Here is a 22,095-nt window from a genome sequence, read left to right as displayed (position 1 = left end):
GTCCTGCGTAGTAATATTATGGGGTACAAAGAATTATAAGGGATCCAGCACTTGAGGAGCTTCCAGGCAGCCAAGGTGAGAAAGGAAACCCAGCATGGTTTCACTATCTGCCAAAAGGAAAGTAATGTTTCTAAAGAGGCATCTTGGCTCCTGAGCCTAAGAATTTGTCACACGGACAATAGAATCTATGAACAGAGTGCAGAGTCTGAAAGGCCTGGACCCACCTGCAGTTCAAGATCCCCCCTCATCCTGCCTTACTTCCTGCCCGACCTCTTGCTACATGGCACTCTCTCGTTCACTGCTGTCCTTCCGCATGGCTCTTCTCCCTTCTCTGCTCACTGACTGCTCCATTTCAAGGACCAGCTTGACTGGCAGCCTCTTCTACAAAGCTTTCTTCAATTCCCTAGCAGAATTAACCACTTGCTTTTTATTTTCCAAATCTGTATGTTTTAATTTTTTTTAATGTTTATTTATTTATTTTGAGAGAGAGACAGAGCAGGTAGAGGAGGGGCAGAGTGAGAGGGAGAGTGAGAAAGAATCTCATTGCACTGCCAGTGTCGAGCCCCGTGTGGGGCTCAAACTCCCGAACCGTGAGGTCATGACCTGAGCCGAAATCAAGAGTTGGCTGCTTAACCGACTGAGCCACCCGGGTGCCCCCTCAAATCTTTGTTATCAAAGGCATCATATTGTATTATTCATTTCTGATTTTTTACTGAGCACCTGCTAAGTGCTAGGCCTCCTGTTAGGTGCAAGAGATACTGTCACAAGCATAGCACAGAGCTGTCCTTGGGGCCTTAGGCCCTCAGTCACGGGCCCATCCTGTCCTCCACCCAAGGCCAGTGCATCCTAGGCGCTCAGCAAACACAGCAGCCACAGGTCTTCGTGTCGGTTAAGTGAGCGACTGAGGCTCTGTGGGCCTTCCTCTGGTATCTCATGATGCGTTCCTGGCCTCGTGACAGCCTCTTTGAGGGGTGAGTTCACTGTCAAATATGCTCCCAAGTAGCTGAAATCAGTTGGATATTATGATTTGGTAATGTAACACTCAACATGTCGGCAGCAGATGTCAGCAGAAGCGGACTTAGTTTACCTGTAATTGACATAGGGCTTTGGGGACTGACTGTCATTAATAAATTAGTGGCATTTTAAGGTTGTTCAAGGCTCTGCAGTGTGGGAGATAGGGGTCTCCTGAGCCAGTGATAGGAGGTGTATGCACCTAATTTATCTAAAAATTGATTGACGTGAGCAGCAAGTTAAAAAGAAAGGGGGCCAAGACGTGGCTCTATTAGTCCTTGTTGCCAGGCCGACCCGCTAGGTGTTTATAATACGGGGTGTTCAATTCCCTTCTAACTAGCGGCTGCCCCACACGACAAAACTTCAAAGGGTGCTGCCCATGCCGACAAAACTTCAAAGGGTGCTGCCCTGGAGGACACAGGCTGTGGCATTTGGCTATTGTTAGGGGAGCGGCCCATGCCGTCCTTTCCCTGGGCCCCCTCCCCCAACTTCCTGGCCATCCTGGGCAAAGGTTGGGCCCCATGTTTTCCATTTCCTGGAGAGTCTCCTTCCCCAAGCATCCTGGCCCTCAGGGAAGGATGGGGTGCTGCCCTGAGTCCCCCCCCATCAGAGGGGACCTAGCAGCCTGTCGTGGGGCTGCATCTTGCTGTGTATTTGATGGAGTTTCCTGGCCGTGACCTGTCTTGCACCTGGGGCCTCCATTATCTCCACCTAGAGTTTCCAAGCCACGCCCCGAATCCTCGGGTGGGATCCTCGGGTGGGAGTCCCCACCCCACCCGCAGACACAGACCAGGGCTTCAAGGGATCATTTCTGGAGTCTGATGAGCTTCCTGGATCTGACCAGAGTTCTGCTCCATTCCTGGGACTTGCTGGCTGTGGCGCGGCCTCCGTGGGGAGGAGCCTCCGTGGGGAGGAGCCGTTCCCCTCCCCCCACCTCCCCCGCCCCCGCCCCCGCCCCTGCCCCCGCCCCTGCCCCCGCCCCTGTGCTGAGGAACCGGTCCCGTCCCTACTTGTCTCCTCCCTGCCCCAGTTTGCCCTCCTTCCCTCCTGGTCAGAGCCGATGTCCCCTTTTAATTTAAGCTGCAGAGGAAGTGGCCTCAGGAATGGCCTAAAAAGCTGCCCCTGAGCCCCATCATCGAAGAGACCCTCCTGTGAAAGGCCCCCTTCTATCAGGTCTCCTCCCTCAGCCTCCCTAGAGCTGGACCGTTTTTGGGTTTCCTGTCTTCATACCCATTTTTCTGCTTCATCCTTGGAATTTGGTGACCCGAATTTTGGCCTGACGTCTCGGCTGGGGGCCTGGCATTGCTTTGACTCTCCCCCTGCAGACTTGGCATGGGATTCTAGAAGTACTGCCTGCTGCTACACTCTGTGTGTGCCCAACCCCAAACCCCAGTCCCAGGAAGTCACTCCACTGAGGCCGCAGTGAAGACCTCTCTCCAGGCTCTGATCTCTCCCTCAGTCAGACAGTTTGGCCCCGGGCGGTTTCCAGCTGATGGTGTGGGATTAATAAACACAGCAGGAAGTCTTTGTTCTTAAAAAAGAAAGGTCTCTTTAAAAAAATAGTTATGCACATAACAGAAAATTGAAAAAGGGGGGGGGGGGCGGGGTGCATTGTCTCCAATACCCGTGTTCTTCAGTTCCCGGCTGCACAGGTAACTATTTTTGGAGTTTTTTGTTTCTTCCAGACATTTCTAGGCACTCCCCCCCACCTCACCCCTGTCCCCACCACCAAACACAAAGCCTTGATTGTACTGTTTGCCATTTTTCATGGTGTAAATGCTCCCACCATGGCTGATTTCAAGATGCCAACGGGATGTCGGTGAACGCGGAGTTAAAAAATAGGCCCGGGGCGCCTGGGTGGCGCAGGCGGTTAAGCCTCCGACTTCAGCTCAGGTCACGATCTTGCGGTCTGTGAGTTAGAGCCCCACGTCGGGCTCTGGGCTGACAGCTCAGAGCCTGGAGCCTGCTTCCGATTCTGTGTCTCCCTCTCTCTCTGCCCCTCCCCCGTTCATGCTCTGTCTCTCTCTGTCTCAAAAATAAATAAACGTTAAAAAAAAAAAATTTAAAAAATAGGCCCGATTCGCTGGGGATGGGAGCCAGCTCCCGCTCTGCGTGGTCAAGTTACACAGACACATTAAACACACGGCCAGACACACACAAACGGAATCCTAGGACACCTGCACTTTCTTTCTCACACTGTACTGAACCACCTTCCCGGGCAAAGCCAGATAGCAAGCACCGCAGGGGAATGTATGTATCGACCGGGCTGTTCCTCATATGAGACAAGAATGGGGAGAGTCTGTCACGGAGAAGCTTGTGGCAGAAAACCATGAAGGGTCATCAGGTTAACTACGGGGTAAGAGATGTTAAGAACCTAATTAGTGAGAAGTCATTTCTGAAGAGTAACAATTTGGGGGCCACCTGGGTGGCTCAGTCGTTTGAGCATCAGACTCCTGGTTTCAGCTCAGGTCATGATCTCACAGTTTGTGGGCCCCGCTTCAGGCTCCAAGGTGGCAGCATGGAGCCTCCTTGGGATTCTCTCCCTCTCCCAATCTCTCTCTCTCTCTCTCTCTCTCTCTCTCTGCCCCTCTCCACCCTCATGTGTGCATTCTCTCTCACAGAATAAATAAATAAACTTAAAAAAAAAAAAAATAGGGGAGCCAGGGTGGCCCAGTCAGTTGAACTCCCGACTCTTGATTTTGGCTCAGATCATGATCTTGCAGTTCGTGGGATCGAGCCCCACACTAGACTTTGCACTGACAGTGTGGAGCCTGCCTGAGATTCTCTCTCTCCCCCTCTCTCTGCACTCCTCCCCCACTCTCTCTAAATAAATAAACATAAAAAAGAATAAAAACCCTTTGGTTTGAGTAAGTCTTTTTTAAAGTTTATTTATTTTGAGGGGGAGAGAGGGGCAGAGAGAGAGGGTAAGAGAATCCCAAGCAGGCTCCACACTGTGTGGAGCCAGATGCAGGGCTCAGACTCACCAACCATGAGATCGTGACCTGAACTGAAATCAAGAATTGGTCACTTACCCGACTGAGCCGCCCAGGCACCCCTGGTTTGAGTAGATCTTGAAGAAACAATATCTTAATTTCTAATCGACTACTTAGGAATTAAATGAACCCTTAATTCAGGACAGAATTTAAACTGCCAGGAAAAAAAAAAAAAAGTTTCACCTACCTCTTTAAAAGCTGCAGAGAGTTGAGGCGCCTGGGTGGCTCAGTTGGTTAAGCGTCCGACTTCAGCTCAGGTCATGATCTCACAGTTCATGAGTTCAAGCCCCGCATCGGGCTCTGTGCTGACAGCACAGAGCCTGCTTAGATCCTCTATCTCCCTCTTTCTCTGCCACTCTCTCTGCTCTCTGCTCACTTCTCTACTCTCTCTAAATAAATAAATAAACTTAAAAAAAGAAAACCTTCAGAGGGTTGATCAAATTTCCCAGCTAGAGAGAATTGAGGAATCTAAAAACCTGGAGAGAAGAGCCAGATGAGTGACGTCACCTGCAGGCATGTGACCTTGGGCTTCCTCCGTCTTCTAAAGAAGCTGTGGACAACCCAGCCCTGACATCCGCCAAATTACTCACTTCGGTGGCTGCCCAGGACTCCCTCTGAGTTCCATTAGGAAACATTGGGTTTTTTTGAAACAAGCACTTGAGAAGGGATTTCAGCTCCCTGGGTTTCTGGGTGACTTCCTCTGTGGTTGGCTCGTCCCTCTGCCTCCTGGTACCTCTGTCAGGCATTCTGAGCTTCCAGCAATCTTCGTCAGAAAGAGGATAATTACGGCTGGTGTCCACCTGGGCTCTGTTGGTCTGGCTTAGTCCCTGGCAAGCTGCTTCTCACAGACAGTTGAAATGGAGGTTCGTATACCCTTCAGATGACGGGTAACCCTTGGGCCCCTCAACCCCTGTGTGAGCCCCTCCTGTCCCTAAATCCCAGGAATAGAGAAGGGGACCCATATTGAGCACTAGCACCACAACCTGTTTAGTTTGTGGAAAAGCAATACCTTCTAAAGTATCCATCTTCTACCTAGAACTGAGAAGGGTTTCACTCCGAATGCTAAGACATACAAGTGTATAAAGAGCTGTGGGTGTAGCCCCGTGCCATGGTTGTACAGCAGGAGGTTATGGATGACTCCCCCGGCAGCACTCGGGGCTCCCTTTGAAGCATGTGGCTGATCCCCTCTGGGAAACAATCCTTCAGGCCCCATCTTTGCCAGGGATATATCTTTGGCGAAGCCGTAGCTAAAGGGAATTTGGGAATACATAAGATGGGTATGGACAGCTAATAGGAATATACAAAGTTCAAGAGACCATGAGGTTGGAACCAGATGGCTGAGAAATGTCTTCAGCTTACCATCCACGCACAAGGACAATACCATTTCAGTTTACTCAGGGAGCAGCAGGAGGAGAAATGGATCATTATGAGGGCCACATAACTCAGAGATGGCTTCCCTGTGTTGAAGGAGCTCAAGACAGTTAGCCCACCACTGTAATTGGATTGGGGCAGTAGGGAAGGGGGGTGTAAAAACTTAGAACACAAAATTTGGTGCCTAAAAGCCACAGGCTGATAAAGAAAAGAGGAAGAAAGGTCACAGTCTTTGGATTTATTCCTCCATGCTGCCATTTTCCAGGATACAGTTCAGTTCGTTGGCAGGTGTGTTTCAGAACACTTGGGGACAGGAAAAATAGACAAGCATGTATTTTGGGGGAGTTCAGGACTGAGTAATTCTCAAGTGGATTTGCTCACATTGCCAGGATTAGATTGACTCATTCACTTAGGCTGAGGGGTCGTAATGCAGAAGACTTCGTTCCTCCCGGTAGACCATCTCAGCACATTCCACGGCATTCTGTGGGGAAAGCAGAGAGCTTCAGAACCATACCAGCTCTTCTAGAGGCTGGCCCAAATGAAACATAGTGGGCAGAGGGCTGGCTGGAGCGGGGGACTCAAAAGAGAGAGAATTGAGGGAATGGGGTGGACCACACTGAGCACAGAAGGTGCTGGGTGGGTCTGTCATTCAGGGTCAAGATGGAAGAAAGGTTGCTGCTGCAGAACATTCAAGAAGATTTGGAACAAAACAGATTGACTGGAAAATAGGTAAGGAAAATGAATCTTAAAAAACAGTAAATCTGAAAATACCAGATGCTGAGGATATGTGGGAAATGGGTATTTTTAAACACTGTGTTGGCAGGTACCCTGGGACCGCGTGGCAATCCTCAGTAAGCTGAAGGTGTGCATACCCGGGACCCAGCCATGCTGCTCCTGGGTGTATCCCCACTGAGGTCTTTGGCACAGGTGTTCCAGAAAACAAGCACGAAGATTTTTTTTTTGAAGCACTGTTTGTAATAGCAAAAAAAGTGAAAACAATCTGTCTCTAGGCAAAAGAATGGACAAAATGAACTCTAACTTGCTCGTGGGAGGCATTCTATACTGCAGTTAAAGTGAATGAACTATATCATCATGTATCAACACGTAAAATCTCAAACACATATTGCGTTAGAAAAGCAGGTTGCAATACGGTACACACGGTGATTCCTTTTACATAAAGTTTCGAAACACATACAAATGGTACTCTTCGGTTTAAAAATGCACTTGAGGCACCTGGCTGGCTCAGTCAGTAGAGCATGTGACTCTTGCCCTCAGAGTTACAAGTGCAAGCCCCACATTAGGTGCAGAGATTACTTAAAAATAAAATCTTTAGGGGCACCTGGGTGGCTCGTCAGTTAAGTGTTCAAATTTGGCTCAGGTCATGATCTCCTGGTTTGTGGGTTCGAGCCCCACGTCGGGCTCTGTGCTGACAGCATGGAGCCTGCTTTGGATTCTGTGTCTCCTTCTCTCTCTCTGTCCCTCCCCGGCTTTGCTCTGTCTCTCTCTCTCTCTCAAAACTAAACACTAAAAAAAAATTTTTTTAGTGTGTTTATAATATGTACCAAAGACAGAAACATACATGGGGTGAATTTCACCAACCTCAGGGAAGTGGTTACCTTTGAGGAGAGAAGGAAGGAAAAGCCACATAGGGATTTAGCTATGTTTGTAGAGCTTTATCTCTTTAAAATAAATAAATAAACTAACTAACTAAATAAATAAATAAGGCAAAATATTAGCATCTGCCTAATCTCAGTGTCTGTCTACAGATGTTGACCTATATTACATTTCACACTTGTGGTAGACTGAATAATGGTCCCAGGGATGTCCCTCCATGACCTAATCCTCAGAATCCATGCATATCCTACCGCCTGCGGTAAATGGGCCCTCGCAAATATGAGTAAGTTAAGGATCTTGAGATAGGGAGATTATCCTGAATTATCCTGGGCCCAATGTAATCACGAGGGTCCTTCGGGAGGCAGGAGAGTTAGTCAGAGAGAGGAGATGTGATCGTGGATGTAGAGGTTGGAGGGATGTGCTTTGAAGGTGGAAAAAGAGGCCACTAGCCAAGGAACGCAGGCAGCCCCTAGAAACCAGAAGAGGTTAGAAAACAGATTCTTCCCCGAAGTTCCAGAAAAAATGCAGCCCTGTCAGTATCTTGGTTTTGGACTCTGACCCCCAGAACTGTAAGGGAATAAATTTGTGTTGATTTAAGCCGCTAAATTCATGATAACTTGATATAGCAGCAACAGAAAACTAATACAGTGTCTTGGGGGGCATTGTTTCATAATTCAAAAGTTTGCTTGCTTTTCTTTTATGATGGTAAGTTGGGAGAAGAGCAGTAAAGTAGAGCCTAGGCCCTGTCTTCCTGTTCCTCCTCCTTTAGAGGAGGTTGAGCCATTGAGGAACCCTCCTCACCCCAGCCTCTGGAGTTTCTGGAAGCCCTGGTTGTCAGAACATGCCCAGAGCTTTGGGGTGAGCCACACCCCGGGAGAACTTCCGGAGCCGGTTCCCTCCGTCCCTGGAAGGTAAAGCTGCCAGAAGCCCACAGAAATCTGAGGTGACTACAGAGATGAACACGAGCACTGCGTGAGGAGCTCCCCCAACGCTCCCTGGCCCTTGTACTGTCTCCTGCAGAGGCCGCGTGGGCTGCCGGGGCGGGGGGAGGGCAGCCAGTGCCCAGGGGCTTTGCCTGGGAGTGAAGACTCCAGATGTTGGATGGCCAGGCACCCCTCCAAGGCCAGAAGTCTTATGCAGGGGGGTGGGCAGCAGCACTGTGCTAACAGGAGCCTCGACTTGGGTCAGTGCCCTCCCAGGGGAGTTCAGCAGGCGGCTGCTGCCTGAGATCTGATGGGTGCAGGTGAGAAGTCTGGCCAAGGGAGCCATTTGTTGAAGAGGTTGGCTGCAACAGAGACCGATAGGAGAGGGGGCTAAGGGCATGTAAGGATCCAGAAAGACTTGTTTTCAGGAAAAGAAACATCTGGGTATATCTGTGTGCATGTGTGTGTGCATGTATGGGTAGGAGGGCTGTTGTGGGGAGAGATGTTCGGTTGGGGGGTGTAGGAGTGGAGGCCAAAGGCTGTGGAAGAAGAGGCTTGAGGGTCCAGAACATGGCACAGGCAGAGGAGTGATCTTGGGTGGGAGGAAAGATGGTTCTTCTCTTTCCAGAGCTGGAGACTAGTTGAGAAAGACATGGACAAGCGTCTGGAAGGACATGACACCCCACCCACCCCAGAGTCAGCCTGGTGTGGGAGTGGGGGACAAGGGACGATCAAGAGGCTGCATTCACTCCGTGTGGGTCACTTGAATTGTTTTATAGTAAAGATGTATTCCTGTACTACTTGTGAAATTAAAAATAAATATATGAAACCCAACGGGCACCTGGGTGGCTCAGTCCGTTAAACGTCGGACTCTTGATTTCGGCTCAGGTCACGCTCTCGCCATTCACGAGTTTGAACCCCGCATCGGGCTCTACACTGACAGTGTGGAGCCTGCTTGCGATTCTCCCTCTGTTTCTCTCTCTGCCTCTCCCCTGCTCCCACTCGCTCTCTCTCTCTCAAAAATAAATAGACATTAAAAAATATATTAAACCCTATAAATATTATAGTTAGTTGTTCAGAAAAGTGGCAGACAGGTGTAAGATTCACTGAAGGGGTAGGATGGGGTTTCCGGATCAGACTAAGTATAGGGGCCCCTCAGGGGGAAAAGCTGAAGAAGTAAAGGGAACGTGTAACAAGTCTTGAGGCTGCAAGACACCATGGCCAGAGCAAGGACCCTGCTGGAGAGGAAATGGCAGCTGAGGAGATGAGGATCAGATGCTTCAGGGTTTCTGGGAGGCATTTTGAAAGCACAGACTCCACCCCCACCCTCACCCCTGAGTCAGGAAGCCTTCCAGGGGCTCTGGAATTCCCTTGCATTTCAACGGACTCCATTTCATTCATTCATTCATTCATTCATTCATTCATTCATTCATTTTGAGAGAGAAAGATCAAGTGTGAGCAGGGGAGGGGCAGAGAGAGAGGCAGAATCCCAAGCAGGCTCCATGCTCAGCCCAGAGCCTGATGCAGGGCTTGACCCCACAAACTGTGAGATCATGACCTGAGCCAAATCACGAGTTGGATGCTCAACCGACTGAGCCACCCAGGCGCCCCTATATTTATTTAAGTAATCTTTGCACCCAAGGTGGGGCTCGAACTCAGGACCCCAGAGATCAAGAGTCACATGTTCTACTGACTGAGCCAGCCAGATACCCCCCCCCCACCAAACTCCATTTTATTTTTTTATTTTGGGGGGGGTTTTTTAAATGTGTATTTATTTTAGAGAGTGGGGGAGGGGCAGAGAGAGGCAGGGGACAGAGGATCTGGAAGGGGCTCTGTGCTGGCAGCAGGGAGCCTGATGCGGGGCTCAAACTCATGAATCGTGAGATCATGACCTGAGCCGAAGTCAGATGCTTAACTGAGTCACCCACACGGACCCTGATGCGATCTGTGGACACCATCTCCTCCTCTAAAGGACTTCTCCCCCCAGACATGTGGCTCAGCACCATGGCTCTGGTTACCTGCGACCTAACCTGCAGGCATCTTCCCAAGAGCCTCCCTCCTGCTTTTCTGCCAGCTTCTCTCCACACAGCGTCCTCACCCAGCTCCACAGACTCACTCAACCCAAGGTCCCGCACACTCAGAATGAAACACTGAAGGGGAAAACCCTTCCATGGGTCACAGGGCCAGGGAGGGGCTGAGTTAACCCTCAGACTCACCCCGGCTGAGAATATTTCTTTTCTTTCTCTCTTTTTTTAATTTTATTTTTAAGTAATTTCTACACCCAGTGTGGGGCCCATACTCATAACCCCAAGATCAAGAGTTGCACGCTCTACTGACTAAGCCAGCCAGTCGCCCCAGAATATTTCTTATCAACTGCAGTTTTTATAAGGTAGTAAAATACAAAATAACGGTCTAGCTTGGCATGTTCAGAACTTAAATAAATACAACATAAAACAGGTGAGGGGGCGGGACTTGGCTGACTCAGTTGGTGGAATAGGTGACTCTTCATCTCAGGGCTGTGAGTTGGAGCCCCATAAGTGTAGAGGTTACTTTTTTAAAAATCTTGAGGGGCATTTGGGTGGCTCAGTCATTGGAGCGTCCAACTCCTGATTTTGGTTCAGGTCATGACCACCTGGTTTGTGAGTTCAAGCCCCATGTTGGGCTCTATGCTAACAGTGTGGAGCCTGCTTGGGATTCTCTCCCTGCCCCTCCCCTGCTCACATTCTCTCTCTCTCTCTCTCAAAATAAATAAACAAACCTTTAAAAAATCTTAAGAAAAAAAAAGCAATACAATCATGGGTCTACAATTCTGAAAAAAAGGAAAAAAAATTATAAACACATTTTTTTCCCCTTTTTCTTTTAGCAACAGTACTGCAATGAGCATTTTTGTAGCCGTATATTTTGGACACCTTAAAGATTCCTTCCAGATAACTTGTAGAGGTAGAACTGACAGGTCAGAAGATACTTGTAATTTTAAAGCTTGATTTCTCTCCAAAAAGGCTGTTCCAATTCTTTCACATTTCTAGAAATAATTCAGGAGAAAGCTGCTGCCCAATAGTGGGCATTGATCTGCTCTAATCTGATGGTAATAAGGGGAAATGTTATTTTAAATGGTTTTATTTTGACTTCTTTGTATTAAGGAGATTAGACATTTTCTCTTCTTATTTCATTTATTTCATTGTTTTGATTCCTCTGCCCTGCTCACATCATCCATCTATCTGTTTGGTGCCATGTGCTTTATCAGAGCCCTTTGATGATGAGGGTATTTGCCTCTGTTGCCACATACATCTGGAAAATGTATTTTCCACATGTGTCTTTTGCCTTTAAATATGTTTTGCTGGTGGGGCGCCTGGGTGGCTCAGTCCGTCAAGCGTCTGACTGGATTTCAGCTCAGGTCATGATCTCACAATTCGAGAGTGTGAGCCCCGCATCGGGCTTGGTGCTGACAGCACAGAGCCTGCTTGGGATTTTCTCTCTCCCTCTCTCCGCCCTTCCCCCGCTCTCTCTCCCTTAAAATAAATAAATAAACTTTTAAAAATTTTTAATAAATAAATATGTTTTGTGAGTTTTGACATATAGAAATTTTTCATTAAAAAATTAGATCTAGGAGTGCCAGTCTGGCTCCGTTGGAAGAGCATGAACTCTTGATCTCAGCGTCATGAGTTCAAGCCCCACGCTGAGTGCACAGATTACTAAAGAAAATATATAAACTTAAGAAAATTTAAGTCTAATAGGATTTGTTTTGTTTATTTCTATTTCTGTCTTGAATGTGGCACTCATCAATACTTCAGGAAACGAGGTACCATAGTCCCCCTTTATCCATGATTTCACTTCGGGTCTCATCACCCCGTCAACCATGGCCTGGGAGGAGGTGACCCTCCTTCTGATGTAACATCAGAAGGTCAACAGTAGCCTAATGCTAACGTCACAATGCCTACGTCATTCACCTCACTTCATCTCATCATGTAGACTTTTTATCATCTTGTATCATCACATGAAGGGTGAGCCCAGTACGATAAGATACTCTGAAAGAGAGAGATACATCCACATAACATATATATGGGGTTTTTTTTCAAATTGTGGTATATTTTTATAATCGTTCTATTATCAGTTATTGTGGTTAATCTTTTACTGTGCCTAATTTATAAATGAAACTTATCAAATAAATCATTGGTATATCTGTACAGGAAAAAACAGCATATATAGGGTTTGGTACCACTCACAGTTTCAAGCATCCACTGGGGGTCTTGGGAAGTATTCCCCAAGGATAAGAGGGGACTGCTGTATGAATAGTAAGAATAAAAAGGAATATTGAGAGAGGGAGATAACGTAAGGAGAGGCTGAGTGTGGCAAGATCCCTATTCACTGTAGCCGATCCAGGTTCACACTGGAATTCCTGTCAGAGGTTGAGATGGAGGGATGGAGGAGGGAGGGAGGGAGGGAAGGAAGGGCAAAGGGGAAAAGGGACAGAGGAAGGACGGACCTGTATGGCAGGGGAGGGCCCAGCTAGACCCAGTGTATAGATCTGAGGATGTCTCCAGGGTGGTCCTGTCTCCAGGGTGGAACTGGAGGAAGCAGACTGCTGTGGCCAGGAAAACCAGATTATCTCATCCCAGAAGCCAACGCCGTGTCTGAAACATCCAGAGAAGGGGACAGAACCTACATGGGGGGCTGTCCTTGGACCCAAGGGAGGGCACAGCTGTTTACTAGACAGGCAGTCTAAACACCACACCGGAAGTTCCGCAGAATCAAGGTCACATTGACTTTGGTCAAGGCGGCTGGGGAGACCAGGTCAAAGGTGAGTCCTCAGTTTGCCCATCCCTAAGAAGTGAGGGGTGCTGCCCGAAGGAGCTTTTACCTGCTGCTCACTTTACAAAGACTCCACAGTTGTGTTCCTGTTTGCCAAGTTCGAATTTTAAAAACCACTGAAGTCAGTAAACTTGCCTTTCTCCCACAAAAAGCTGAAAAACCCTCAAACATGGTTTGTCTGTGAATTTTAAAAATTGTTCTCTGAGGGGTGCCTCAGTCAGCTAAGCATCTGACTCTTGACTTCAGCTCAGGTCATGATCTCACAGTTTGCGAGTTCAAGCCCCACATAGGGCTCCAGGCTGACAGTCGGAGCCTGCTTGGGATTCTCTCTCCTTCTCTCTCTGTGCCTCTCGGCCTCAAAAAAAAAAAAAAAAAAACAAAAAACAAAAAACCTTAAAAAAAATTGGCCTCTGTGTTTTCACATTGTGTGTTTAGTGTTCTGCATAGTTGAATTTGAAAACAAAGGTCAGAAGCATTCTTCCTGACTTACTGTAGACGTTTCAAAAGAACAGGCTCTGGCTAATACTAAGAAGTTACAGAAATAGACTGTTTGGTCACTGGCTGCTTAAAATGGAAAAGCCAAAGTTTTTCCGAGAGGAAACAAAAGGACGTGAGGAGTCTAGACTCTGACCACTCTAACGGTGTGTGTGTGACTGAGTGGGACTGGAAGTTTTGGGGGGCTTGCTCAGCACTCTAAATCCGGTAAGCATTTTGGGGTGCTGATGAGCAGGATCTTTAGCTGCACAGCTGTTTTTTCCCTTTTTTTTTTTTTTTTTTTTAAATTTTGAGAGAGAGAGAATATGTGCATGGGGGAGGCGCAGAGAGAGAGAGAGAGAGAGAGAGAGAGAGAGAATCTGAAGCAGGCTCTGAGCTTTCAGCAAGGAGCCCAATGCGGGGCTGGAACTCACGCTGTGAGATCAAGACCTGACCCAAGGTCAGGAGGTCGGTCGCTTAACCGACTGAGCCAACCAGGCGCATCTCTGAACGAAGGCAGTTCTCGGTGGCGAGAGGGTGTGCCTGGGGCAGCCAGCCGGCTCCGTGGGATCCTGCCCCCGTGGAAACAGTATGAATGTGTGATCCCAGAGAGGGTGTGTGTCCCTGGGCCTGGCATTCTGTGTTACCAGGCAACCCAATGTGTCTGGGTGTGTCCCCTCAGAGCTCGCTCTCCTGCTAAAGTCTCCGGGCACAGCCTGCCTGGAGGGTGTCTGAGCTGTGACCATCCCCACCTGATCAGGTCTGTGACAGCCCCCGTGTCTAGCCTCAGTGAATACATGCACAAAAACACGAGGGGTGCGTGGCTCAGGTTCTCACAGACTGCTACCTCTGGATATTGTAGCTGAAACTAGAAGTTTCCATTTGGCCGTGTGTGTGTGTGTGTGTGTGTGTGTGTGTGTGTGTGTGTGCAGACCCCTCTGCGTCTGAGTGTTGGACTATGTAAGGCTCCAGAAGGACCCTGCGTGTGGCTGAGGGTTGAGAGCTCCTCCAGGAGCTGTTGTCCTCTCTGGGGACCGGCCTTGGGCATCAGGGGAATTCTGCAACAGTGATGGCACCTGACAGTCTTTTCACTGTCCTTGCAGGAATCTTTTGAACTCAGTATTTGGAACCAGCCCCAAGTCTCTTGGTACCGTGGGCAGCGATCCCTCTAGGCAAAACTCAAATGTCTGGAAAAGTAACAAGGCAGACCTATGAGTGTCTAAAACTGGTCCTTAAAGGAATTTTTCAGAAAGAAAAAAAAAAAGGGATTTAAAAATATTTTGAACAAAGAAAGAGACATCTTTGAAATAATCAAAGCACTTTCTAGGTTGATTCCTTTAGAGTTCTGTTCTATTTTGATTCTTAAGAGGTCTATTTTAATATTAAGGAGGTAAAAAAAAAAAAAAGTTCAGAACAGGAGATGATTTGCTCCTGCCTCACAGGGAGGTGGAGACAGAGTTGGGACAAGAACCTGATCCTAGGGTTCACCACCCCCCCCCCCCCCCAGGGTTTTCCCAGCCTGTTTCTGTTTCTGTTTACTTCTGTGTGTGTCTCTGGGCGTGTCCCCCTCTGGGTTGTGCACAAGCAGGCTCTAGGTGTGTCCCAGCTCAGAGCAGCTCCGCCAGCGGGGTGTTTCTCCCCTGCAGGGAAATTCCAGGGGGCAGAGCCGGCCTCAGCTGCGGTGAGACATTATTTCCTTGGGAGGAAACCGGCTCTCGGCAGCCAGGAAAGAAACAGTTTCCATTCTGAGAAGGAGGAGAGGAGAGAGGAGGGAGGAGGGAAGTGGGTGGGAGGAGGAAGGGGGAGGAGGTGGGAGGGGAAAGACGGTGGGTGGAGGGAGGGGAGAGGGGGAGGGGGAGGAGGCTGAAGGGAGAGGGGAGGTGGAAGGAGAGGAGGGAGGTGGGACGGAGCCACCCCAGGGCCCATAGGCCCGCGGGCTCCCTGAAGCCTCCAGACACGGTTTAAATTTAGCCCTTCTATTCTGGTTCTTGCAGCTCAGCCTCGCCCCGCAGCCATACAGCTGGCCAGTTTCCCCAAGCACGACTGCTCCTCCAGACAAGGTAGAGGGCGGAATGTGTGAGCTTTTCTCCTGGAGAGGGCACCCCCCCTCCCCCGTGTCTTCTGGCCCCGTGGAATTGGGAGGTACAGAGGAATGGAAGAAACCCACCACCCTAACTCACATTCGGAACCTGGGGCCCCCATGTGCGCGCTCCACTGACGCCACCCCCAGAAAGCATCATGGAGAGGAGGCCACGTGCTCAGCTGAGATGGGAACCGACCTAGTCCCGGTTCACTGGCTGGTGGAAACTCAGGCAAGAGAAGGAATGATTAAGGGAACATGCAGGAGGAACAGCAATGAGACATCATCCTAATTCCGGTGAGGCCACCTCATTCTGGTCTCTGCTCAGATGTCCCTTCCCTGACCACACCAGCCCCCACCTCTCCCTCCCTGCCTCTCACCTGCTTCCTTTTCTCCCGGTGTACCCGGCCATCTGATGATGGCACGTACACCTTTGTTTAATGGAAGATCCAGGAGAGCAGGGCTCGGCTTTGCTCACTGCCGTGTCCCCAGCGTCTAGGGAAGTTGGCTGCATTAACTGAACACTTGCTCTGTGCCAGGCACTGTATCATGTGCTTTAAATGCGTTAAGTAATCTTAGCCTTACTGTGGTCCTGTGAGGGTTTTTACCCAAGTAGAAAAATGAAGCCCAGAGAAGTTAAGAATCTTGCCCAAGGACATAGGATTTGACCCTGGCCCTCTGTGCTCCTACACGTGCCCTGGATCGCCAACCATAGTGACTTGGCCCTTTCCTCCACCCTCGCACAGCCTCTGCTGGGGGGACTACCCCGCTCCTTCTGCCCTTGCTGGAGTTCCCTGTGCCAGTCTCAGGAATGCTGAACCAAACCCCTAGACCCTGAGCACCCCCAACCAGCCTGGCCTTTGGACAAGGAGAAGAGGAGCATTCATACTGAAGGGATCCAGAATCTCTCACTGTGAGTGGTTTCTCCCATACTCCCAGTATCTAAAAGCAGAGTCTCCCGGAAGGATTCAGCTGTCACCAGTCTCCTCCTCAGGAGATGGGCTCTTTCCACTGGAGAGAAATCTGCTTTGGAGTAAGAAATCACATAAGCAGGTATTGTCACAAGACTACCATATTTCCTATCTATTTTCCTAAGGGCCTACTTATCTTTCCTAAAAGCCATTTGATGGGACACCTGGGTGGCTCAGTCGGTTAAGCATCTGACTCATGGCTTCACCTCAGGGCATGATCTCATGGTTTTGTGAGTTGGAGCCCCCTCGTCGGGCTCTGCACCAACCGTGCGGAGCCTGCTTGGGATTCTCTCTCTCTCCCTCTATCCTGCCCCTCCCCTGCTCATGCTGTCTCTGTCTCTCTCAAAATAAATAAATAACATTGATAAATAAATAAATAAAATCCATTTGTTTTCCTGTAAATGCCCTTCTCCCCCTCCCCTTCCCCTATTAGGGTGGTATAGAAGCCCCAAATTCTAACCACCTCCTTGAATTTCATTTTTCTGTGAACTCACATGTATGTATATGAATTTTAAAATATCTCTTCTTTTGCAAATCTGTGTTTTGCCAGTTTAATTTGCATGTTCCCAAGAACTGAACCTAAGAGCGTACAGAAAAAAGTCTTCCTCCCAAACAATGCCAAGTTCAACCTGGAAGGAGAAACACCGGTGGTGCCATTTTTCAGATGGAAGGGGACCCGCTGACCCTGACCATTTGTTAGCAGTCAGGATGGATTTGTGCTAATTTTTCTGCTATCTGATCACTGTACATCCAAGGTCACTATGATCTCTGCAACTGAGTTTCTTTCACACAGAGCAAACAGACACTGGAACCTACTTCCTCAGTCTGACTAGCATGCTTCCAGTTAAAAGGCCCACCAGGAAGAGCCCCTGCCCCCAAGCAGCAGGTTCACTGGCCTAAGAGGGCAAAGTGGGCACTTACTCTGGGGGAAATCACTGTGGTCTGCAGTGCAGCCCTTAGCTCTGTGGACCAGAGGGGATCCTTTTGGCAAGATTGACTCACACTAATCAAACTCACCAAGCACTGATGTAAAAACCAGAATGCTATCTTCCTATTTTGCCGAGAAGCCTGCTTGGCCCACGAGATGCTTACGTTGGCAGGTGTGGATGGTCTCTCTTTCCTGCTGGGTGAGTCTGGCAGGAAACTATACTAGAATGAGAAGTATAGTGGGTGGGCCTGGCATCTATTGGTGTATCTCAGTGGCCCAAAGTGATGAAAGGGTCAGATGTCTATGAGAAGAAGCCCCCTGCTGGACGCGTGGTTTGTTGGGAGAAAGCACCCATTCTTCAGCTCAAAGCTTATTTCAGAGAATGGCATGTAAACCCTGATAAACTTGGAACGGGAACTGCTCTTAGTGCAGGGACACAGGGCAGCCTATCCACCAGGCCCACCCCCAGGGAGCACTTCGACCTCTTAGCATCGTTGTGAGGTGTTCCCAGCGGTGGCTGCTGGCCTGCGGACATATCTGGTGAGAGAAGCTGGGGAGGAGAGCTGGTTGGCTGCCAGTAGGAGAGTGACATTTATTATATAGAGCCCCATGGTTGGCTTGGGAAGACAAGGTTAATCTCTGGACAGACAGAGATCTTGAACCCTAGCACTTGGATTTGGGACACCACAAGTAGACTTCTACCCAAAGAGCAACTCACCCCTAGCCCTGCCCAAAATTTACCACATAGTCATTTTTGGAGTTAAGGTACAATAGTCCTGTGAGACCCCTTTTGAAAAGCAAATCCACCTAAAGAGGAATACAGAATTCTTTCACCTAGGATCCTTGGAATTTTGTAGGTGGGTAAATGAATTCTAGAACTACCCTGCAATTTCTGGCTATATCTGAGTACTCCTGTTTCTGTGGAAAGACATTCTTTTTCCACAGACTGCTTGGAAATGACCAGAGAAGTAAAAAGGAAAGATCCAGGAGGGAAGTATTTATATGTAGATAGAAGCAATTTTCAAGACAATATTGTTAAACAAAAAAGCCAGGTGCAGACCAGGTGCCTAACATTTAAATAAGAAAAGGCAGGGTTCCAGCTCATGTTCATTTTTGCTTTAGATGTGGGGAGCGGCTCTGGAAGGAAGACGAAGCTGGTGAAGTTTGAGGCCAGCGGGACAGGGAGGGAGAGAAGCTTCTCACCACATTCTCATTTCGACTTTTAACTAGTGGCCCATGTGCTCAAAGAACAATCGGTTTTTAAAAATCCATTCCGGGGGCGCCTGGGTGTCTCGGTCGGTTAAGCGTCCGACTTCGGCTCAGGTCATGATCTCGCGGTCCGTGAGTTCGAGCCCCGCGTTGGGCTCTGTGCTGACTGCTCAGAGCCTGGAGCCTGTTTCAGATTCTGTGTCTCCCTCTCTCTCTGCCCCTCCCCTGTTCATGCTCTGTCTCTCTCTGTCTCAAAAATAAATAAACGTTAAAAAAAAATAATAATAATAAATAAATAAATAAATAAAAATCCATTCAGGGGCACCTGGGTGGCTCAGTCGGTTAAGCGTCGACTTCGTCTCAGGGCATGATCTCATGGTCCGCGAGTTCGAGCCCCGCGTCGGGCTCTGTGCTGACAGCTCAGAGCCTGAAGCCCGTTTCGGATTCTGTGTCTCCCTCTCTCTCTGACCCTCCCCTGTTCATTCTGTCTCTCTCTGTCTCAAAAATAAATAAATAAACATTAAAAAAAATAATAAAATAAAAATCCATTCGGCCTGATACTCCACCACAGGTGCTCCCGCCTCTGGCTTCAAGTCCTAGTTCTGTGCTGGGCTGTTCACCTGCTCCCAAACCCTCATCATGGGCCAGGCAGCACCACACATCCGCGGCGCAGGGACCCAGGGACCCTGGCAGGGAGCAAGTGTCGAGTGGGAGTGGCAGGCACGGAGGGTCCTCCAGCAAGACTTGTGGCACAGTCCATATCTTCACTTACACCTCATAATGCCCAGAAAGACTAGAAGGACCACAAGCATCTAACCAAGGCCATGGGGTTAGGGAAACTGAAGGACTCAAAAAAAAAAAAAAAAAAAAGTCTGCCTTTTGCTCCTTTTCCTGCTTCTATTCTTGCTAGGACTTGCACCCCCACCCCACTCTTCACATGCCTCATAATGCAAATAGCGTATGTCCTCCTTGTAAAGGATGAGGAGTTCATGATTACTCTAGAACAGGTAATCTCTAAGGAAGGACCAGGTGAGAAAGACTGAAGGAAGACATCGTATCTGTATTCCAGACTGCCCCCCCCCCCCCAACCTGCCCGCCACCCCGGCACAACACAGCTCACCGCCAAGACCCACTGGTTCCAAGGAATAACACCCGGGCCCTGTGTTCTAACCGGATCCTGGATGTCTGAGAAGACCCATATACCAGACCCAGGAAAATAGAAGGGACTCTCCTTTCCTTTCTGAGCCTCCCAGACACCTTGTACACACTCGCTCGCTCTCTCTCTCTCTCTCTCGCTCTCGCTCTCTCTCCCTTCAGTAAGCTCTGCTTTTACCTCCTGCTGGCTTGAGTTTGATTTCTATCCTGGGAGCAGCCAGAGACCCTCTCAGCTGGTCCCTCAGGACTCCCCCACCCCTGGGTCCCCAGACGTGGCCTGCTGGCATTACCCCCAGGGTGTCATGTGGGCCACCCCCAGCAGATGGCAGCATGTAGCTGGCCTGCTGAGGAAGGGTGCCAGGCACACACAGCACCCAGGAATGGGGACTGGATGCCCAGAGGACTGGCAGGGTGATTCTGAGGGCAGGAGGTGCTGTGGACAGGACTGAGCAGGCCCCTTCATCTTTTCTGTTCCATAGGCCATTCTGGAGTCTGGTGAGACCCTTGGACCCTTCCCAGAGTGAGACTTTTAGTTGTTTGCTTTTAAGTAATGTCTACACTCAACATGGGGCTCTAACTCACAACCCAGAGATCAAGAGTCACATGCTCTACGAACTGAGCCATCCAGGTACCCCCAGAGTAAGATTTTTAAATGCATAAAGTAAAATGCCCAGGATTACAAACGAGGCAAGTTATACTGAAATACAGTATAGTGGTGGGCCTGATAACTTCTATGATTTTGAACTCATGATGAGCGTAGATATTCAAAATGTTGGCAACTGTGATGTGTTATGGAAATAGCTGTCACTCCCAGTAGGGACAAAGTCCCAGTAACCGCCTGCACTAATGTGATGTGATGTCTACACACACAATGGAAGGAAATGCTAGATTTCAATGAAAGATTAACGAAAATAGACATGTAAAAATTTCCCTTGCAAATTCATGGACTCCTAGAACCTTAATCACAGGCGAAGAAACTGAGGAGTGAAGGTTTGAAGGGGCACCAAGTGGGGAAGAAAAGATGGATTTCTAGCCCATCTCTCCAAACCAGTGTGTACTTTCAAAGTGAGTGTCCGAGGGCTCCTGGGGGGCTCAGTCTGTTAACTGTCTGACTCTTGACCTCAGCTCAGGTCATGATCTCCCAGTTCGTGGGATTGAGCCCCGAGTCCGGCTCTGCACTGACGGAGAGGAGCCTGTTGGATTCTCTCTCCCTCTCTCTCTCTCCTTCTCTCTCTCTCCTTCTCTCTCTGTCTCTGATTTTCCCCATGTGCATACCAGCACACACTTTCCTTCAAAATAAATAAACTTTAGGAAAACAAAGTGAGGCAGCGCCTGGGTGGCTTAGGCCGTTAAAGCGTCTGACTTCGGCTTAGGTCATGATCTCATGGTTCCTGAGTTTGAGCCCCACATCGGGCTCTCTGCTCTGCGAATAGAGCCTGCTTTGGATCCTTTGTCCCTCTTTCTCTCTGCCCCTTCCATTCTCTCTCTCTCTCTCCCTCTCTCTCAAAAAATAAATAAAAACATTTTTAAAAAACAAAGTGAGTGTCAGAAACAAAACCAAAAAAATGTCAGAGACACAAAAGGGGTCTGGGGACTGGTCTAGCTTCTGCTAGGACACTTTGCCCCAGCTGGACACAGGCACGAAGTTTACGAGGGTGGATGTCCCACCCAACCCCTCCAGGCTCTCCGGTGACAGTTGAAAAACAGGGCCCGGCTGGGAAGACCGGTCAGGGTTTCTCTCCCTCTCATTTCTCCATCTCCCCTCCAACATCCCCCCTCCGCCACCCCCTCCGCTGCACTTCTGGGGAGACCATGCCCGAGGAGCTGGAAGCCAAGAAATCCCCAGGAGCCTCCTCCCTTGGGAAGGTAGTTCACCCCAATAATGGCCAACAGCAAGGAAGCCGGGGGAAGGCCTTCCTTCTGCTCATGCTTCAATCTTAACAGATACTCTGAGTCTTACTAAAAAGAGAAGCACAGGGGCACCTGGGTGGCTCTGTGGGTTAGGCGTCTGACTTCAGCTCAGGTCACGATCTCACGGTTTGTGGGTTCAAGCCCTGCATCGGGCTCTGCACTGATAGCTCGGAGCCTGGAGCCTGCTTTGGATTCTGTGTCTCTCTCTCTGCTCCTCCCCCACTTGTGCTCTTTCTCTCTCAAGCATAAATAAACATTTTTTAAAAATTAAAAAAAGACAGAGAGAAACACAGGCCAAAAATGGCGACACCAGGCCAGGCCAAGTCACCAAACTGGGCTCAACACCTAACCTGATTGCAGTTTCAACCTCTGCTAGAATGGAAGTTTTAGCCTGTCAATTGGCGTGTTTTTAAGTGTATTGTTTTTTTTTAAGTAATCTTTATATCCAACGTAGGGCTCGAACTCCTGTCACCTGGGTCCTCTGCCTCCCAAAAGGATCAGGAGATAATCCACCCAACAAGACCTTCCCTGCCCTTTCCCTTAAAGGAAAGTGACTCTGCCTCAAGCAATCCTTTCTTCTCTTTTGCTAATAACTTCCTTGCCCCACCCTCCTTCCTATAAAAACTTTCCATTTTGTACAACTCTT

General features: G+C 49.0%; 2 long non-coding RNA genes across 4 annotated transcripts; one reads left to right on the top strand and one right to left on the bottom strand.

Annotated features, from left to right (window-relative positions):
• Positions 1-5,598: 5,598 nt before the first annotated feature.
• Positions 5,599-16,022, bottom strand: LOC132672280 (uncharacterized). The gene is made up of 2 exons (XR_009607456.3): positions 15,656-16,022; positions 5,599-5,856 (listed from the first exon to the last, which is right to left on the bottom strand). It is a non-coding gene; the product is annotated as an uncharacterized LOC132672280 (long non-coding RNA).
• On the top strand, positions 13,213-18,628 carry LOC132672281 (uncharacterized). Of its 3 annotated transcripts, XR_014138039.1 has the most exons (5): positions 14,357-14,876; positions 15,190-15,572; positions 16,022-16,188; positions 16,797-17,373; positions 18,297-18,628. It is a non-coding gene; the product is annotated as an uncharacterized LOC132672281 (long non-coding RNA). The 3 variants fall into 3 exon arrangements; XR_009607461.3 differs by lacking the exons at positions 14,357-14,876; positions 16,797-17,373; positions 18,297-18,628 and adding an exon at positions 13,213-13,423 and having other exon boundaries at positions 16,022-16,605; XR_013557151.2 differs by lacking the exons at positions 16,797-17,373; positions 18,297-18,628 and having other exon boundaries at positions 16,022-16,605.
• The last annotated feature ends 3,467 nt before the right edge of the window (positions 18,629-22,095 follow it).

Source organism: Panthera onca, chromosome C1 (assembly GCF_046562875.1).
Source record: "Panthera onca isolate mPanOnc1 chromosome C1, mPanOnc1 haplotype 2, whole genome shotgun sequence".
In the NCBI taxonomy this organism is placed as follows: domain Eukaryota; kingdom Metazoa; phylum Chordata; class Mammalia; order Carnivora; family Felidae; genus Panthera; species Panthera onca.
The sequence above is the reverse complement of the archived record's forward strand: the minus strand, read 5'-3'. Positions and strand labels throughout refer to the sequence as shown.